Genomic DNA, 18,469 nt, shown 5'->3' with positions numbered 1-18,469 from the left:
AGGTATTTATGTTTTTTATTTTAAATACATTTGCAAAAATTTGTAAAAACCTGTTTTTGCTTTGTCATAATGGCATATTGTGTATAGATTGATGAGGGAAAAAACAAATGTTATACATTTTAGAATAAGGCTGTAATATAACAAAATGTGGAAAAAGGGAAGGGGTCTGAATACTTTCCGAATGCACTGTAAATCTGACCAGGTTCCACTATCTCCCACACTGACACATGTATCCTCTCATTCCACTCCTCCTCCTCTCTGTATTCCTCTATTTTTCTCTCCACTCTTCTCTTCTCCTCTACTTCTCTCGTCCCCTCTCCTCACCATCACTATATCCTCCCTCTTCTATTTTCCTCACCGCTCCCCTCCTCTCTCTCTTGCGCTCCCCTCCCTTCTCGCTCTCTCTCCTCTCCACCCCACCCTCTCTCTTTCTCTCTATTTCCCCATCACTAACGTGGAGTTGTTTTGTATGCTGTGCTGTAAGTACACAGACTGACAACAGCAGTGTAGGAGGACAAGACATTGTAAAAAGAGATAGTTGCTGCCATTACTTCCAGACCCATTGCTTCAATCAAATATATTATTGTATGATTGGCCTGGGCTCTACAATAACACTTGTACAAATGGACAAGTAAAAGAAAAATACGCAAAAATCAGAATTTCAAACAATTAGGCTACTCCGATCATAATTGGATCATAATTGGATCAAAGTGTCCTCCGGATGCAATGTTTTGCTCACTGTCCTCCCAATCTCTGCAGAGCGCATCGGAGTATAATTATTGTAGGCCTGCATTGACAGGCACAAGTGGTCTTTCAATCGTGCAGTCGTGAGATGCATTTTTGAGATCAAAGCGAGCCTAGGCACATTTGCACATTTGTTGATAATAATTGCTAGTGAGTTATTTGCCCAGTTATAGCAAATCTTTCGTCAACAATGAAAATCCTGGAAAAGTCATGGTGGGTGCATCAAATGCGTGTGTGCCAGTGGGCCGTTGACAGAGAAGAGAGAGAGAGTCAGTGACAGAGAGAGTCATTTGCGTAGCAGGTAAAATAATGATATACAACAGACTAACTACACTGACTGTACAAAACATTAAGAACACCTTCCTAATATTGAGTTGCACCCTTTTGCCCTCAGAACAGCCTCAATGCGTTGGGTCATGGACTGTTGAAAGCATTCCACAGGGATGCTGGCCCATGTTGACTCCAATGCTTCCCAAGTTAGCTGGATGGACCATTCTTGATACACACAGGAAACTGTTGAGCGTGAAAAACCCAGCAGTGTTGCAGTTCTTGACACAAACCGTTGTGCCTGCACCTACTACCATACCCCGTTCAAAGGCACTTAAATATTTTGTCTTGCCCATTCACCCTCTGAATGGCACACATACACAATCAATGTCTCAATTGTCTAAAGGCTTACAAATCCTTCTTTAACCTCTCCTCCCCTTTATCTACACTGATTGAAGTGGATTTAACAAGTGACACCAATAAGGGATCATAGCTTTTACTTTGATTCACCTGATCAGTTTATGTCATGAAAAGAGCAGGTGTTCTTAATGTTTTGTACCCTCAGTGTAGCCAATTCAAAACATTGTGTAGTTTGGCTGGTTATCACACTAGTTAACTATATAGCTATTAGCACGCATTAATGTAATTGTCATGTCCACCGGCACTTGTGTATAATCGCAAACGGCCAACATGCAGTTGATACGGGTGCGCAATTGATGAAACCAATGCTGCATACTCCGGTTGTATAACATTCTCTCAAGCTCTCAAAATTGGCTAGGATTCTCCTCTATTCAATACTGGTCATGTCATTCTGACAAAGTTAAACATATATATTCTTAGAGTAGCTTAATTGACCAGTAACCCCTATGCTGTTAAGATCTCCCTGAAGTTTATTTTGTTTAGTGGTTCCTTACATCATACAACAACATCCTCATTCACCTTTTTAGCCAATGGTTTTACAGACCTTTTTTTGAGCTGAGTAAAGAAATCAAGCCTACTTGACAAGTGGCTAAAAAAGTTAAAGTTAATGTCAAGGCCCTGTAGGCTGCACGTACACACACACACACACACACATTTCAAAAGCAATACAGGCAATTGTGTGCATGTATGATGTTGACACACATCCTTTGAAAAAATAATACAATGGGGGTTTCTATTCTCAGGTTGTAGAAAATGTCTTTCTATCTTTTCATCTCATCTCTAACCAAGAGATAAAGGTATACTTGTAGCATCAATAGGAATGAGGAAAAGGTTTTCTTGGGATTTTCACACAGGGTAATTTTTTTGACCACTCTGGTGATGACCACTCTGGACATATTTAGCTTGTTTCTTGTCAGGTTTAAGACCCCAGGAAAGTCAAATCCTATCCATGTAACCATAGCAAAGTCCTCTGTGTTTTATCAGTCTTTGTGCAAGGGGCTTCCTCTAGGCTACAAAAGTCTGACAGGTGGGGAGAGGAGGAGAGGGTAGGGGAAGGGGTAGGGGAGCAGAGGAGAGGAAGGGAGGGCTGGGGAGTGGAGGAGAGGGGACAGAAAGGGCTGGGATGGGAAGAAAATGTGATTTTGCATAAGGGTGATTCATAAGGACTTCAAATGAACAGTTGGTCATATATTATGTACAGTACCTTCAGAAAGTACAGTATTTACACCCCTTGACCTTTTCCACATTTTGTCATGTTACAGCCTGAATTTTAAATGGATTACATTTAGATTTTTTTGTCACTGCCCTACACACAATACCCCATAATGTCAAAATAGAATTACGTTTTTCATGTTTGACAAATTTTTGGAATGACTACCTCATCTCTGTACCCCACACATACAATTATCTGTAAGATCCCTCAGTCGAGTAGCGAATTCAAACAGATTCAACCACAAAGACCAGGGAGGTTTTCCAATGCCTCGCAAAGAAGAGCACCTACAGTATTGGTAGATAAAAAAATTAATAAAAATAAAAATAATAAAAAATAAAGCTGACATTAAATATTCCTTTGAGCATGGTGAAGTTATTAATTACACTTTGGATGGAGAGGGTAGGGGAAGGGGTAGGGGAGCAGAGGACCCAGTCACTACAAAGATTCAGGCATCCTTCTTAACTCAGTTGCCAGAGAGGAAAGAAACCACTCAGGGAATTCACCATGAGGCCAATGGTGACTTTAAAACAGTTAGAGTTTGGGACTCCCGAGTAGCTGTGCCACTAGAGATCCTGGTTCGAGTCCAGGCTCTGTCGCAGCCGGCCGCGACTGGGTGACACATTGGGCAGCGCACAATTGGCCCAGCGTCGTCCAGGTTAGGGGAGGGTTTGGCCGGAAGGGATGTTCTTGTCCCATCGCGCACTAGCGACTCCTGTGGCGGGCCGGGCGCAGTGCACGCTGACACGGTCACCAGGAGTACGGTGTTTCCTCCGACACATTGGTGTGGCTGGCTTCCGGGTTAAGCGGGCATTGTGTCATGAAGCAGTGTGGCTTGGTTGGGTTGTGTTTCGGAGGATGCACGGCTCTCGACCTTCGCCTCTCCCGAGTCCGTACAGGAGTTGCAGCGATGGGACAAGACTGTAACCACCAATTGGATACCATGAAAAAGGGGATAAAAAAATAAACAAGTTTAATGGCAATGCTAGGAGAAAATTGAGGATGGATCAACAACATTGCAGTTAATTGACAGAGTGAAAAGAAGGAAGCCTGTACAGAATACAAATATTCCATCCTGTTTGCAATAAGGCACTAAAGTAAAACTGCAAAAAAAAAAAAAATGATAAAGAAATTAACTTTATGTCCTGAATACAAAGCATTATGTTTGGGGCAAATCCAACACAACACATCACTGAGTACCACTCTTCATTTTTTCAAGCATGGTGGTGGCTGCATCATGTTATGGGTATGCTTGTCATCGGCAAGGACTATGGAGTTTTTTATGATAAAAATACATGGAATAGAGCTAAGCAGGCAAAATCCTGGCAGAAAACATGGTTCAGTCTGCTTTCCAACAGACAATGGGAGACAAATTCAACTTTCAGCAGGACAATAACCTAAAACACAAGGCAAAATATACAATGGAGTTGCTTACCAAGACAACATTGAATGTCCCTGAGTGGCCTAGTTACAGCTTTGACATAACTCAGCTTGAAAGTCTATGGTAAGACTTGCAAATGGCTGTTTTGCAATGATCAACTACCAACTTGACAGAGCCTGAAGAATACAAATATTGTACAATCCAGTTGTGCAAAGCTCTTAGAGACTTACCCAGAAAGACTCACATCTGTAATCACTGCCAAAGGTGATTCTAACATGCATTGACTGAGGGGGATGAATACTTATCTATTGAAGATATATTCATGTTATATATTTTCCCACTTTGACAGAGTATTTTGTGTAGATCGTTGACATAAAATGACAATTAAATCCATTGTATACCACTTTGTAACAACAAAATGTGTAAAAAGTAAAGGGGTGTGAATACTTTCTGAAGGCACTGTATATTATGATTTATGTTTCATTTCAGTGTAAATCAATTATATTAGAGGGGAATTTCACTGTGATGATCTTCTTTTAGATACATGGAAATATGTTGCCATGGGAAACCATCTCCATCATCTGGCTAAATGCCATGTCTTTGGGAGGGTGATGCTGCCACTTTGAAATTGGCAAGAAATGCCAGTGCTGTCAACATTCTCTTTAGCTATCCAAATGTCACAGAGGAATGGTTTTGTTCAAATGTTTGTGTGTGTGTGTGTTTTTGTATATGTGTGTGTGTATGTGTGAAGATAGAGCGAGATAGAAAGAGAGAGAGAATGAGTGTGTGAGCATGCGTGCGAGGATACATACTGTATATGCATGTGTTCAGGTTATACATTATGTGTACGCATTATGTGTAAGTCGAGTATATATATTTTTCCATCGGAATGTATTCAGATCAGATGCACATCATTATTCTTCATTGTGTGCGTGTATTGGATGCAGTGGCTAAGTGGAATGTGTGTGTGATGTGTGAGCGGCTACTGCTGGTGCTCTGGTAGGCACATTAAATAGGAGTCTGTCACTGAGCGCACGGACAAGTGCCTCATCTCTCCTTCCTATCTCTCTCCTTCCTCCTCCACTCTCTCACTCTGATGGATGGGAGGAACATGTGCATCTGCATACATAGACTGCACACATCATGACTTTCAATTACAACTGTCAAAGAAATATACACTCTAGGACCCTATTTGAGATAAAGGTATGCAAACACATGCATATGGATGTGAGCGCACACACACACATATGAATACACACATACACACACACACACTCTCTCAACCATGCAAGTATGTTCACATGCACATACACATTTGTGCATACACACCAGTGAGCATACAAATGTATGCATGTATGCAAGCACACACACAAGCACGCACACATGTGCACACACACGCACACACAGACGCACATGCACGCACACAATATCACAATATTTTTCTTGGTACCAATGACTTAGATAATTGTCACCACCGACACTCAAAAGACAACATATCCTCCAGCTTTAGCATTTGCATATTCATGATGGTAGCTGGAAAACATCTGTCTAATTTGCAAATTAAATGCTTATAATATCGTGTGTATGAATAGCGGAATTTAATTAAAGTGAATTTCAGGAAAATAACAAAGAAGGAAATTAAAATAGATTAATAGGAAAATGGAAGGTGAAAACTGAGGAAAAAGTAGGGCAGAAACTAGGCTAAATACTGTAATCTGCTACAATAAATATGCCTACCTATTACTGTTATCATTGTGCTATGGATACCTACTCACTAACTATACTGAACAAAAATATAAACACAACATGTAAAGTGTTGGTCCCATGTTTCATGAGCTGAAATAAAAGATCCCAGAAATGTTCCATATGTGCAAAAAGTCAATTTCTCTCAAATGTTGTGCACACATTTGTTTACATCCCTGTTAGTGAGCATTTCTCATTTGCCAAGATAATCCATCCACCTAACAGGTGTGGCATATCAAGAAGCTGATTAAACAGCATGATCATTAGACAGGGCCTGGCTTACAAGTGGGTGGGCCTATGCCCTCCCAGGCCCACCAATGGCTGCACTCCTGCCCAGTCATGTGGAATCCATAGATTAGGGCCTAAATAATTTATTTCAATTTACTGATTTCTTTATATGAACTGTAACTCAGTAAAATCGTAAAAATTGTTGCATGTTGCGTTTATATATACTTAGCAATGGTTTTGTACCTACAGCCTTGCATATTGTAGAGTAGAAAAACAAAGCTCAGTAGCACGTCAATATATCAAACAAAAACATTTACAATGAATATCTACTGACATTCTACTATACCATGGTGTTCTATAGTAGGCACTAGTCAGTTGTGAAACAAAGCACGATAGCACACGTTGGAATATTGACCAAATACATTTAACCATCATGCATTGCCAAGTCATCTAAAAAACAGGCGAGGGACTGGAATCAAAGCAAAGCTCAACTCCGGCACAGGTACTTCACTTTAATGAACTGCTGTACGTCAGTATGTCACTAAATCAGTGGGGAATGGGGCCTCGTGAAAGTTCCCCCCTTCACGTACCTCACTCCTCTCCTCCTCTTGGCTCATTCAAGTTAATGACACACACTCTCCCGCCGTATATCAGCCTCCTATTTGATCCAGCTACCGGTCATTAAAGTTTGATGGGCCACCTACTCTTCCACTACTGCGATGGGCAATGTGAGGCGTGGGGGTAACGCACTATACTGCGTCCCTGTCGGATAAGTTGCAGGAAGGAAATGTTCTGAGTCATGCTCGGGAAGGTAAATGGCTGGGCATATGTGAATCACTGTGCGAAGACTCTTCGACAGATTTGACCCCTATAAAAACTCCCTGCAAAACGTTTGCTACCAATTGAATGCAATCAGGTCTCAAGAGGGGGGGGGGGGCGTTTTCTTATATGGAGCGTATCATACAGAGCCTTTGATGAATAGCAGTAGAACATAATGGAACAAACAAGAGCATTGCTTTGTCACACTAGCTTGGGTTCGGAAAGTGTGTCAATCCACTCAAGTCTCCATAATAGACATACTGAGTGTAATCAACAGTTTCCAACCTATTCCCATCAGATCCACGGAGGAGACTTGCCATGACAAAGTCCTTTTGTTGTCATTTATTTTCCTTTTCCCTCTGTTGATTCAGACAGTTATCCTGTATATAAATGGTGGTTGGATGGCTGCGGCCTAGCATTATCTGGCTGTTGTCTACCCATTGTGCTATACTCAGAAGAGGCCTACTTCCTACAATGAGTGACAGTCAAGCTTTACCATGCTAACGTGCTAACATCTGTGAGAGAATAGCTGGCCCCTGCTGGCTTTGCGCAACGCTCAAATGCGTCCCATCTCCTCTGTCTTTTGTCGGCAGTTGTTGTTGGTGGATAGTTTTTTGTTTTTGGGCGGAGTGGGAGATGGTGCAGGCTCCCGCCACTGCACCGTGGATGCCCGAAGACAATGGGCGTCATGGGTGGCTCTGACGGCGAGCTATAATTGTGTTATGAAGAGCTGAGAGGAGGCAGAGCGCTGCTCTCAGAACTGGGTGGATCTCCTCATTTCTGATTACCATTTTAAATTAGCTATTCCACCAGGACACATAGAATGTATGAGCCTCGCAAGTTGGAAATACATCTAAATGCACTGTTGTTTGTTGATGGAGTGTGTGTGTGTGTGTGTGCACATGTACACACGTTCTAGTATTTATGCGTGTTTGTGTGTATTTGTGCGTGTGCATGCGTGCATAAAATTGTTTTACTCTTTGGATCCACTGACACAAACACAATAGTCGCAACGGACAATGAGCATTGACACCAACTGACACTAATTCTAACGTATGCATTGTAGAACCCATTAAATTCAGCCTACAAAAGTTGCTAGGCATCTGAATATTGTCCTGTCTTTAGGTCACGACGTGCTGACCCCAAAAAATGAAACAATTCCAAAGTAAAGTTTTCCTCTCCATTGCAGTTTGTCCCTCGTCGTTAATGAGCTCTGTTCTCTGTCACCGTTATCACTTGATGGCCTCCTCTATTATTCATGGTGGCCTTTTTCTATTGTCGCTGGGAATCCATCTCGACTTTGCAGTGCTTTTCTCACTCTTCTGAGAGAGAAATTACTGTGTTTGCATGCAGCCAAGGCATCAGTGAGGGAGCCTCAGTGAATGACAGCTAGAACAGAGGAGGCTTGGCTCAGGGTTCGTACAAACAGTGGCAAGTAAAATTCAGGGACTTTCAAGCACTTTTTCAAGCACTAATATTTATTTTCAAGGACCATCAATTTGTAATAGCTCCTATTATGCAATCGTTTATAGTCGCCACCAGATGGCAGTTATCGCCACAACCACATAAAACAAAAACGAGAAGCCTTCTGAGTGTTGCTCTACGCTGGGAACACAATAAGTGGGTAAACAATAATTAACTAAATAAAAAGGTGAGTAAATGCTATTTCACAAATAAAAAAGTTTGTGAACAGAGTTTACCCTCCACTACATCCCTGGTTGGGTCTGGCAAAACCCATTTATAAACATCAATATCCTGCCAGGCAGGATTAAATCTACATTTGCTCGGCATTTTAGCTTTCGATGTGACGTTTCGCGGCGCCTAATAAGTCAGTTCTGTGCCTGCCTGGCTGAGTGCCAGTGTGGGTGGAATGAGCGAGCTCGCCTGGCAACCAGTGTGAAACACGTGAGGAAATAAAACTTGGTAGTCTGCCTGGAAATTAATTTGCAAGACCAATACATTTGTCATATTAACACATTTGATCATTTTCTGTTCTCCTCTCATTTATTTCAAGTACTTTTTAAGTACCAACTTGAGAAAATGTCAGATTTTCAAGGTATTCCAGTACTTGAATTTCAGAGTTCCAAATTCAAGTACTTTAAGCACCTCAAGCACCTTGTGTGAACCTTGTTGGCTAGGCTGCACATTTACTCATTAAGTGAGTTAGCGGTTGGCACATTCTTCCAAATCCCGGGGAAAAATGCACAACAAGAGGATTCATCTCATCTTTAGCTGTGACTGCATTCGCCCGTCGAGTCTGATCTATTCTCGATTATCGTCCATGGCTAGAGGGAAAAAAACATGCTTCAAACATGTGAACATATAAGTGTCATTCGACAAATATCCCTCAGTCTTGTCTGTTTAAGGATGAAAGGAGATTGAGCAGTGTTAGCAGCTAGGGGCTTTGGGGGTGCCGTGCTCTTCAGAAGGGTTGATTAATAAATAACATGGTTATAAATGAGTTCTAGATTCACAGATGCTGACTCTTTTTTTAAGGATCTTATTTTATGATTTGCCCATCTCTGCTAACATTCTGATACAACGTATCTTTCCCTCGTACCTTTTCATCCTCCTACACAGCTCCTTTGAATTTCATTTGTTTCCATGGAAACCCAAACCTGGCCCATGCGGTGTTTTCCAGTGGCTGTCTCATCACTGCCTGGCAGGTCAGCTCCGTTTCAACAGTACATGCTCCCCTGACAGGTAGAATTCTGAGGGGCATGCATGTCCTAACCTATAGCCCAAAAACTATACTTCATCCATATTGGAATCATAAAAGTGGATCCATCAATCAAACTTGAAGAAAATAAAGTCCTGGGTTTATTAGAGCCTCCCCAGAGAGTACCTCCTAGTGAAGGGGGAAAAATCGATACAGTTACATATCGTGATATTATTTTTGATGACATATCGTATCGTATCGTTTTGACAATATAGCAATATTAATTTTGCGCTAGTTCGCTGTACCTGCACCAAAACCCCAGTATTTGTCCTTCATAGCTTGTTCTCTAGCATCTTCAACTTTTCTGGGAGTACTAGGGATGACCCGACCATGCATAGCGTGGTGTTACTGGGTCAAGCTTTTGAAACAGCGTCTACGTGGGCACTGGATGTTCAGGCCGAGGCCTTAATAATCTGTGAAAGCTCACTGACCCGGTCAACTGACCGGTTGGAGCCTGTGTCGAGGCGCAGCTGGGGCCGGTGGTCCAGGGATGGGCCGGTGTCACACAGCGGCAAAGGTAATGCAGCCTGAGAGACCGCTGACCCGTGGTCACCGTCGAGACGGTTGACCGGGTGACAGACACTCGCTGTGGCATTGCTAACGATAGCGGGGTGCGGGTGAGGCTGATGCAGTGTGACATTGAGACAGGCTAGGGAATTTGCTCTGAAAAATACAAGTCTGACTCCATAAATGTAGTGCAGAAGAGTGACTGTGCATTGCAGTCACAAGAGACAATATCGGAAATCATTGCATTATACACAAGCTACATTCGATTGCACAGTGATTGTTTGAGATTATGAACAATAATCTCAATAAACAATAATCAAGATTAATTCTAAAAGTGTAACGTCCATACAAAAGATGATGTTGGAACAAAATAGAAGTGGATGAACCTGGACATGCAAAAAAGAAAGGTTGACAAGCCAAAGATGACATGGAGAAGGACCAATGCAGATAAAATCACCTGGAGTCAAGAACACTGCCCCGAATAGGGTTCACTGGAGATGCATTTTTGAGTCCCTTTGCTCTTCAAGAAGCTAAGAGGAATCATTTGAAGTATGTCTACGAACCTGGACATTATAAAGTTCAAAGGCATATTTCCCTTTTAATTATTGTAAATGGCCCATAAAAGTTTTGGATTTAATTTAGCTGATGTGGTCATGTTCCCATGCTCTATTACCCCTTTGATTCTCATTTACTAATATTCATCCACACACTGACCCAGTCCCTGACATGGATTTGCACTCCTCTGCCGGTTTTATTCTGTCCATCCATCATTCCCACCAAGGGGGCTCCTAATAGGAGGAGGGTGGGAGAGTAGAAGAGGAGGGTGTGAGAGGAAGAGGAGGTTGGGAGAAGAAGAGAAGTAGGGCCACATGTGAATCCACAAATAGCAATGTGAACATGTAATGAGGTTTTAATCAAAGCCAACTCATTACATATAATAGAAGTGACTAAAGGAGCAGGCTACAAACCAGACCTTTCAAACGTTTCAAATGGTAACACTTTATTTGTCAATCTTTAGATGCTCAACAGACTATCAGTAACATGTAAACTCTCTACTAACCCTAACCTTAACCCTTATCCTAACCCTAAACTTAACCCTTACACTAACCCTTATTCTAAACCTAACCCTAACCGTAACCTTTGCAAGCAGTTGTTTATCAACAGATGGTTTGGTTTGTTGATAGTATGATCATCTGTAGACTATCCAAATAAAGTGTGACCCTTCAGATACTTGACATAGCTTGGTGTTTTTGTTTTTGGGACTGTTCCATTTTACCACTGGCTACCTAAATATAGTACATCTGAAGTATTTCAAAACACTGTAAATGTATTTGACCCAAGTATGATATGGATTGAGACAGTGTAGGCGTGATGGAACAATTAGATTTTTATTCACTGGAGCTTTGAAGGCATTTATCACTCATTTACTAGTCATTCAATATGTCTTCTCATTTCCACTCGCACCACTTCGAAAAAGGCGAGAGAGAAAGATAGGACAATTACATCATTTAGCAGACACTCTTATCCAGAGTGACTTACAGGAGCAATTAGGGTTAAGTGCCTTGCTCAAGGGCACATCGACAGATTTTTCACCTAGTTGGCTCTGGGATTAGAACCAGCGACCTTTCGGTTACTGGCACAACACTCTTAACCACTAAGCTACCTGCCGCCCCCAGGACCTTTTTGCCTCTTGTTATTTTATCAAACCTATCTAGATATTGGCTTAATCTCATCTCGAGGGGATGTAGTCATCTTTTCTTCACCTCACACAGTAAGTCAATGAAGTCAGTTTATTTATTTTTTTACATCCATTGAAATTTGAAATAGTTCCTCACAGTATTTTAAAAAAAATAATCCAACACTACCCCTCGATAATCAGTGTCGCTGGTAAATAGGCTATGTTGCATGTATTTATTTATATTTTAATGATTGTAACCATAGTTGTCCTCTTTATACTTTCCTTGTCAATTCATGATCATATAGCCTACTTTCGGAAAGCCTAGGTTTTTTAATACTTTTAAAGGAAAGGAGAAGTATTTGCTCATGTCTGACATTTGCTGGTGGCTTTGATTGACGGGTGCTTTTACAGGGGTGTGCGTGTGTGAGTTCGCTGATTCTCTATATATGCCTATCTCTTTAATAAAAATCTAACGCTCCTGTCATGATTTCATCTTGTAAAAGGCCTATTTTCAGTAGCTTAGGCTACATTATTTCTCTCATTACGGTGTCCTCTCTTTGAAAAACATATGCCAATGCCAAAGTATGACAGCAGCAGGGTTTGTGACGTTATGCAAATCTTTCGGGAAAAGTGGGAGAAAACCCATCGGACTTTGTTTTAATGGTTTGGTGCGTCAAAATAGGATTTGTCGTTTAAAAAAAATATATATATATGCAGAAAAGCCAACAGACAAGGACAAGGTAGGCATATATCTTTATTTTGACTCAATTAATATTGTGTCAATACGAAAATGCGACAGATTCTCTCCAACCTGGCATTTCTTAATTTGTTGATTGATATTTATAAGTAATAACCTGAATAATAATAACACTTAGGCTAGTCAGCTGAATGTATGTGGTCACCCCCTGAACGGTTATGTCGGTGACCGTGTACATTGGCCTGGCCAATTGCCGTAATCTCAAATTCCAAGACCATCACAACCCTATTCAGCGGTGACCCCATACATTCAACTGACTAGCCTCCTTCCGTACCCACATGGTACAAATCCAGACAGAGAGATACACAGATACACAGAGACCGGCAAACAGAGATAGCGACAGAGTGATAAATAGAGTCAGACAGAGGCACAGAGATAGACAGAGACACACAAGGACATAGTGCTGTGTATATCTCTGTGTGTATCTCCATCGACTAACTACCATCCACAGGATCTTTAGACAGTCATTCCAACACCTTGTGATCCATTGAGATGTGAACACTAGGGTGCCATTGTGTGATATCACCTGAGGTACTGTATATCATGCATTTTCTAATCTAAGTGAAGGCAACTGAGGACTTCGAAGCCTCCTGTCCTCCTCTCCCTGTAGGGCACTCCTTATAAAAATGTACCATGGTTGTACAACAAAAATAATGATACCACCTGAGGTATTTTCCTGCCATGGTAGTACAATGAAAAAAACTACCATGATACTATCATATTTTTTTGGGTCACTACCATGTCAGGAGAATACCATGGTACTGTTGCAATGCCATGGTATTTTCCTGCCATGGTAGTGACCAAAAAAACATTATAGTACCATGGTAGTTTTTTTCATTGTACTACCATGGCAGGAAAATACCTCAGGTGGTATCACACAAAGGCACCCTATTGTTCACATCTCAATGGATCACAAGGTATTGGAATGACTTTCTAAAGATCCTGTGGATGGTAGTTAGTCGATAGTGCTGTGTGTATCTCTGTGTGTCTTTGTCTATCTCTGTGCCTCTGTCTGTCTCTATTTATCACTCTGTTCCTATCTCTGTTTGATTGTCTGTTTCCCACCGTTTTTCGGGTAAAGTGACCAAAAACGTAGTCATTTATGGTACTCACATAACGCAACATTGACTACTCACTCTGCAATGGCAAAGCGTAGGCCTAGTGTACCCTCTCAAACCCCTTTAGCTCATAGTGAAAAACCACAACACACATAGTCTAGTAGTGTACCCTCTTAAACCTTGGGACCTGGATAGAGTATGGTGAGAAGAATGAAGGGAGTCTGAAACCTTAAATATTTAAAATAGTTAGTTTATTTGATGCTTCTCCCTTCAATATAGTTTTCAGTTGGCTCACTCTCATTCAACTGACTTGGCTACTCTTATACAATTCTAAATAGCCAACATACTAAAAAACAATTTGTAAAAAGGTATTAATGATCATCTTATCTTATAGATACATTTTCATAATGTAATTCTCAACATATTCCTAAAAACAGCAAGTTACAATGTTTCCCTTTGTTTACACTCTGTGTGAACGTTCGTTGGTCTTGTCGCCATGACTACGACAGGCTAACTTGACTGGTGCTAAGTTTTGCCGACGCTAGCTTTTATACTAACATACTTGTATAAATTAATTAAACTATAAAAACATCCTCAAAAAATAATTATATCATTACACTCTACTTAACTTGCTTTATAACTCACTCACCGTGATGATAACGTTTAAAATATTTTGTTTATCTGGTGCTTCTCTCTTCAGTTGGCTCTCTTATTCTACTGACTTACTAGGCAGGTTAGCGCGAGAGTGAGAGCGCTTGAAGCAACCACCAGAGCAAACGGCTCCCTCTGAGGACCGAAACAAGCGCAACACCCTTTGATTATAAATACTGTAAATTATTACAAAATGCCAAAGGTTAGGCTACCATATATCTTACATTCTCCCACATTTCAGGTTGGCAACACAGGGAAGCCAAACATGAACAAAAAACGGTACAATTAATACATAACTATTACCCCTTTCTCCAGTGTTGTAGTACTCGAGACCGGTCTCGAGTCTGGTCTCGAGACCACATATTGAGTGTCTAGTCTTGTCTCGGTGATACATTTTTACTCGGTCTTGACTTGGTCTCTGAAAGTGAGGACTCTGAAAGTGAGGACCCATAATTTCTTCCCAAGACCAGCCGAGACCAGCAGAGTAAAAAAACCTCATAATTATCAGCTTCCATTCAGTCAGTGCATACAAGCGCTTCGCCTGGCCAAATATATGCACTCTTTTCTTGAAACATTAATATCTTATCGCCTATTGAAACCTATTGAAAGGATTCCTACTTTACTCGTAACATTACTGTCCTTTACTTTAATTGAAAAATATCCTCAAACTTTGTCCGAATTTCCTGGTCTTGGCTGGTCTTGGGAAGAAATTATGAGTGACTCCCTGATAGGGAAGAAATTGTTGGAATGTTGTGAACTCACTATTAGTAAAGGAAAGACAGAAGGAAATTGTAAGTCTTTATATCTATTATAGACATGTTTGCACAGTGGCGAACCTATTGGACCTTCAGTGTGTGACAGGCTTGTGATGTTGAAAGGACAGCAACCTTAATACCAGCGCACTCATGTAGGAGAGTGCACTTTTTGTAAAACACAAAGGGCCAGTGGTGTAGTGGATGCTAAATGCAGGTATACGCCTTATACCCACTTTTTATTTTCAGCGGGCATTGCATATACTCACTTCTTAATCCCTTCTGTTGCATATCAAAGTAGTGTAGTGGAGGTATACAACGTATTAATTATGTAGTACAATAGAGAAATCATGTATGCACAAAGTAGCCTACACAATCGCAAAGCACGTGAAATATATTCACATGTGCGCAGCACACATAGCCTAGTTTCAGTGGAATATCATCTGCAGGCTGCAAGAGCGCACAGCTCTCAACTGGTTGTCGCATGGAGCAGCTCACAGAAGAATGACATCCGGGAGAAGGTAGGTAGGAAAGACGTTTCAACTTATGATATCTACCAGTAAATGTTAACTAAGGCAACAATGGGTATGCAAACCAGGTATTGACAAAGTTGGTCCTTAGTCTTGGTTAGTAGGCTATTTGCGATGTGCAATCCAGTCATCATGCACTGTTTGCATGAACATTTGTCAAGCCCTTCCCAAAACACCTTCCCAATTAAATGTTGACTGCAATGTGTAGGCCTACCTGACAGAATGATATAATGCTGATGTGTATCAATGGGAAGGGCATTTGTTTTGCTCAATTGAGTGAAAGGGCAACTACACCTTCCAAAAGTATATTTTTTAGATTTTTCCCAGACCTCTAAAATGGTCTCCTGATGTGGTTTAAGCATTGTTGTGGACTTAGAACATCACCTTTTTGTTGTTTCTTTATTTAAAAAGTGTGATTTTAAGAGTGAAAACCTGAAAAATCTAAAGGAAAACATAGGATTTTTCACACAGGGTGCCTTTCCTTCACACAGGACCCACTTCTCCAGGCACCACTACACAAAGCATTGGGCCGATGGAAAGACAGCAGTCCATTCACAACGGACATAATAAGCCAATAGGTCCCAATCATTAGAATACAAAAACACAACCATTAGACTAAGCATTTCCCAATCGAAATGTAAGTAAGTAACCAGTGATCTAAAGTTTAAAATGCAACAATGTTTCACACACAAGTTATTTTCAAAGATATGTTTTATTTAACCTTTATTTAACTAGGCAAGTCAGTTAAGAACAAATTCTTATTTCCAATGACGGCCTACCCCGGCCAATCCCGGACGACGCTGGGCCAATTGTGCGTCGCCCTATGGGACTCCCAATCACGGCCGGGGTGTGATACAGCCTGGAGTCGAACCAGGGTCTGTAGTGACACCTCTAGCACTGAGATGCAGTGCCTTAGACCGCTGCGTCACTTGGGAGATGGCTAACAACATAATATGAGCTGCAATAAAAAAATACAGTTCCACTCACCAGATGATGATCATTTGAAACTTAACAAAATTTAATAAATTATGCAATACACTATGATATTATTTAGGTGCATGGCAGTACCATTATACTTCAAAGCTAAAACCATGGTACATTTACATGATTCAGATTTATACCATGGTATAAATGATGCAATACAATGGAAATATTTAGGTACAATGGCAGTACCATCATACTTCAAAGCTAAAACCAATGGTACATTTCCATGATTCAGACTATACCATGGTATAAGTGAAAGTACCATAGTAGTATCATGGTATGAATGAAAGTACCATAGTAGTACCATGCTACATTTTTCTAAGGGACAACACAAGGCTTCAGCTAAACAGAAACAGTGTGCATAATACAAACTTCTATAATACATGCTGTTTTTTCTCTCTCTCTTCTCAAGTGACACATTTTTGCCTTTTCACAGCAACGGAGGGGAGTCGCGAGTCAGGAGTCCACATTGAAATTGAAGAGCCATTTCTATTAGCCTTTTCTTTTCTCATAGTTTTGTATTAATTCTGGATGAAGAGGGTAAAAGGGTAAAGAGTCTGGGAAAATTGTGAGTTTGATGGCCAATTGAGAGACTGACTTCAGTCTTGCATAATCGGGGGAATAAAAGGCTAAAAAATGACGCTATACAGTTGATCTAGCTGAACTATTTTGACTGTTAGAATGCTAGTTGCCCCACACACCACCGCCCAGACTACACTGCCTTCATTGAATCATAGAGAGACAGATGACTGATCCAATACCTCCTCCTAACCTCCACACTCCCTGTTCTTCACCCCTATGCCCCCCACTCCTCAACCCAATCCTCCCTTGCTCCTTGTTACCTAGTCGATGTGGAGTGATCCATACACACACACGTGCGTGCGCTCACACATACACGCACACACACACACACACACTTGGCTGAAAGCATGGGTATTACTTGAATAGCCGCCCGGCCTGTCCTTGACTCATCCTCCTTGTGTTTACCTGGCAGCTCCCGGAGCCAACACCATCTCCTAAAACACACATTCACTCAATACCCCGCCTCACCTATTAGCTACCAGCATTAAAAACACACACAGGCAGGAAAGACACACACACACACACACACACACACACACACACACAAACCCTGTCAGCATTAAACACACACACACACTTTGTATACCTACACATCATTCCCTGGACAAGGTGCCTGGACCGGACATGGAATAACACTGTGAATAACACTCTAGGCTCCCTAGTAAAGAGACAAACCTCAATGCCCGCTGCTCATTAGCATGGTACTAATTGGTGCCATGTTGGAGTGCATTCCTGCTATGCTGGCGGGCAATGCTGGGCTGCTCTCCGCAGGGTTCTGTCAGTCTACGTCTTTTTACCTCTGTGTCTGAGCCCAGCTCTAAAGGAAGGCTCTGGCCTCGGGATAAAACAGACAATTTGTGTGTGTGTGTGTTCAGTTCCATTCTCTGCTTTGACAGCATTTTGGCAGGACGACACCCACAATGCACTGCACCCACAATGCAAAGGGACTCAGTGCTTAAAAACGTCCCTCTGCAGTTTTTTAACCACAGTAATACTACAGTATTTAATGTGCATATACCCTGCCCATTCCCCTTCCCCATATCTCAATTTGTGACACCCATAAGTGAGAAAACCTACACTGATTATACAAAACACCTGCTCTTTCATGACATAGACTGACCAGGTGAAAGCTATGATCCCTTATTGATGTCACTTGCTAAATCCACTTAAATCAGTGTAAATGAAGGGGAGAAGACAAGTTAAAGGAGGATTTTTCAGCCTTGAAACAATTGAGACGTGGATTGTGTATGTGTGCCATTCAGAGGGTGAATGGGCAAGACAAAATATTTAAGTGCCTTTGAACGGGGTATGGTAGTAGATGTCAAGCACACCGGTTTGATGTGTCAATAACTGCAACGCTGCTGGGTTTTGCACGCTCAACAGTTTCCTGTGTGTATCAAGAACCGTCCACCACCCAAAGGACATCTAGCCAACTTGAC

This window comes from Coregonus clupeaformis, unplaced genomic scaffold, assembly GCF_020615455.1.
Source record: "Coregonus clupeaformis isolate EN_2021a unplaced genomic scaffold, ASM2061545v1 scaf0221, whole genome shotgun sequence".
Taxonomy (NCBI): domain Eukaryota; kingdom Metazoa; phylum Chordata; class Actinopteri; order Salmoniformes; family Salmonidae; genus Coregonus; species Coregonus clupeaformis.
Note: the sequence above shows the minus strand (reverse complement) of the source record.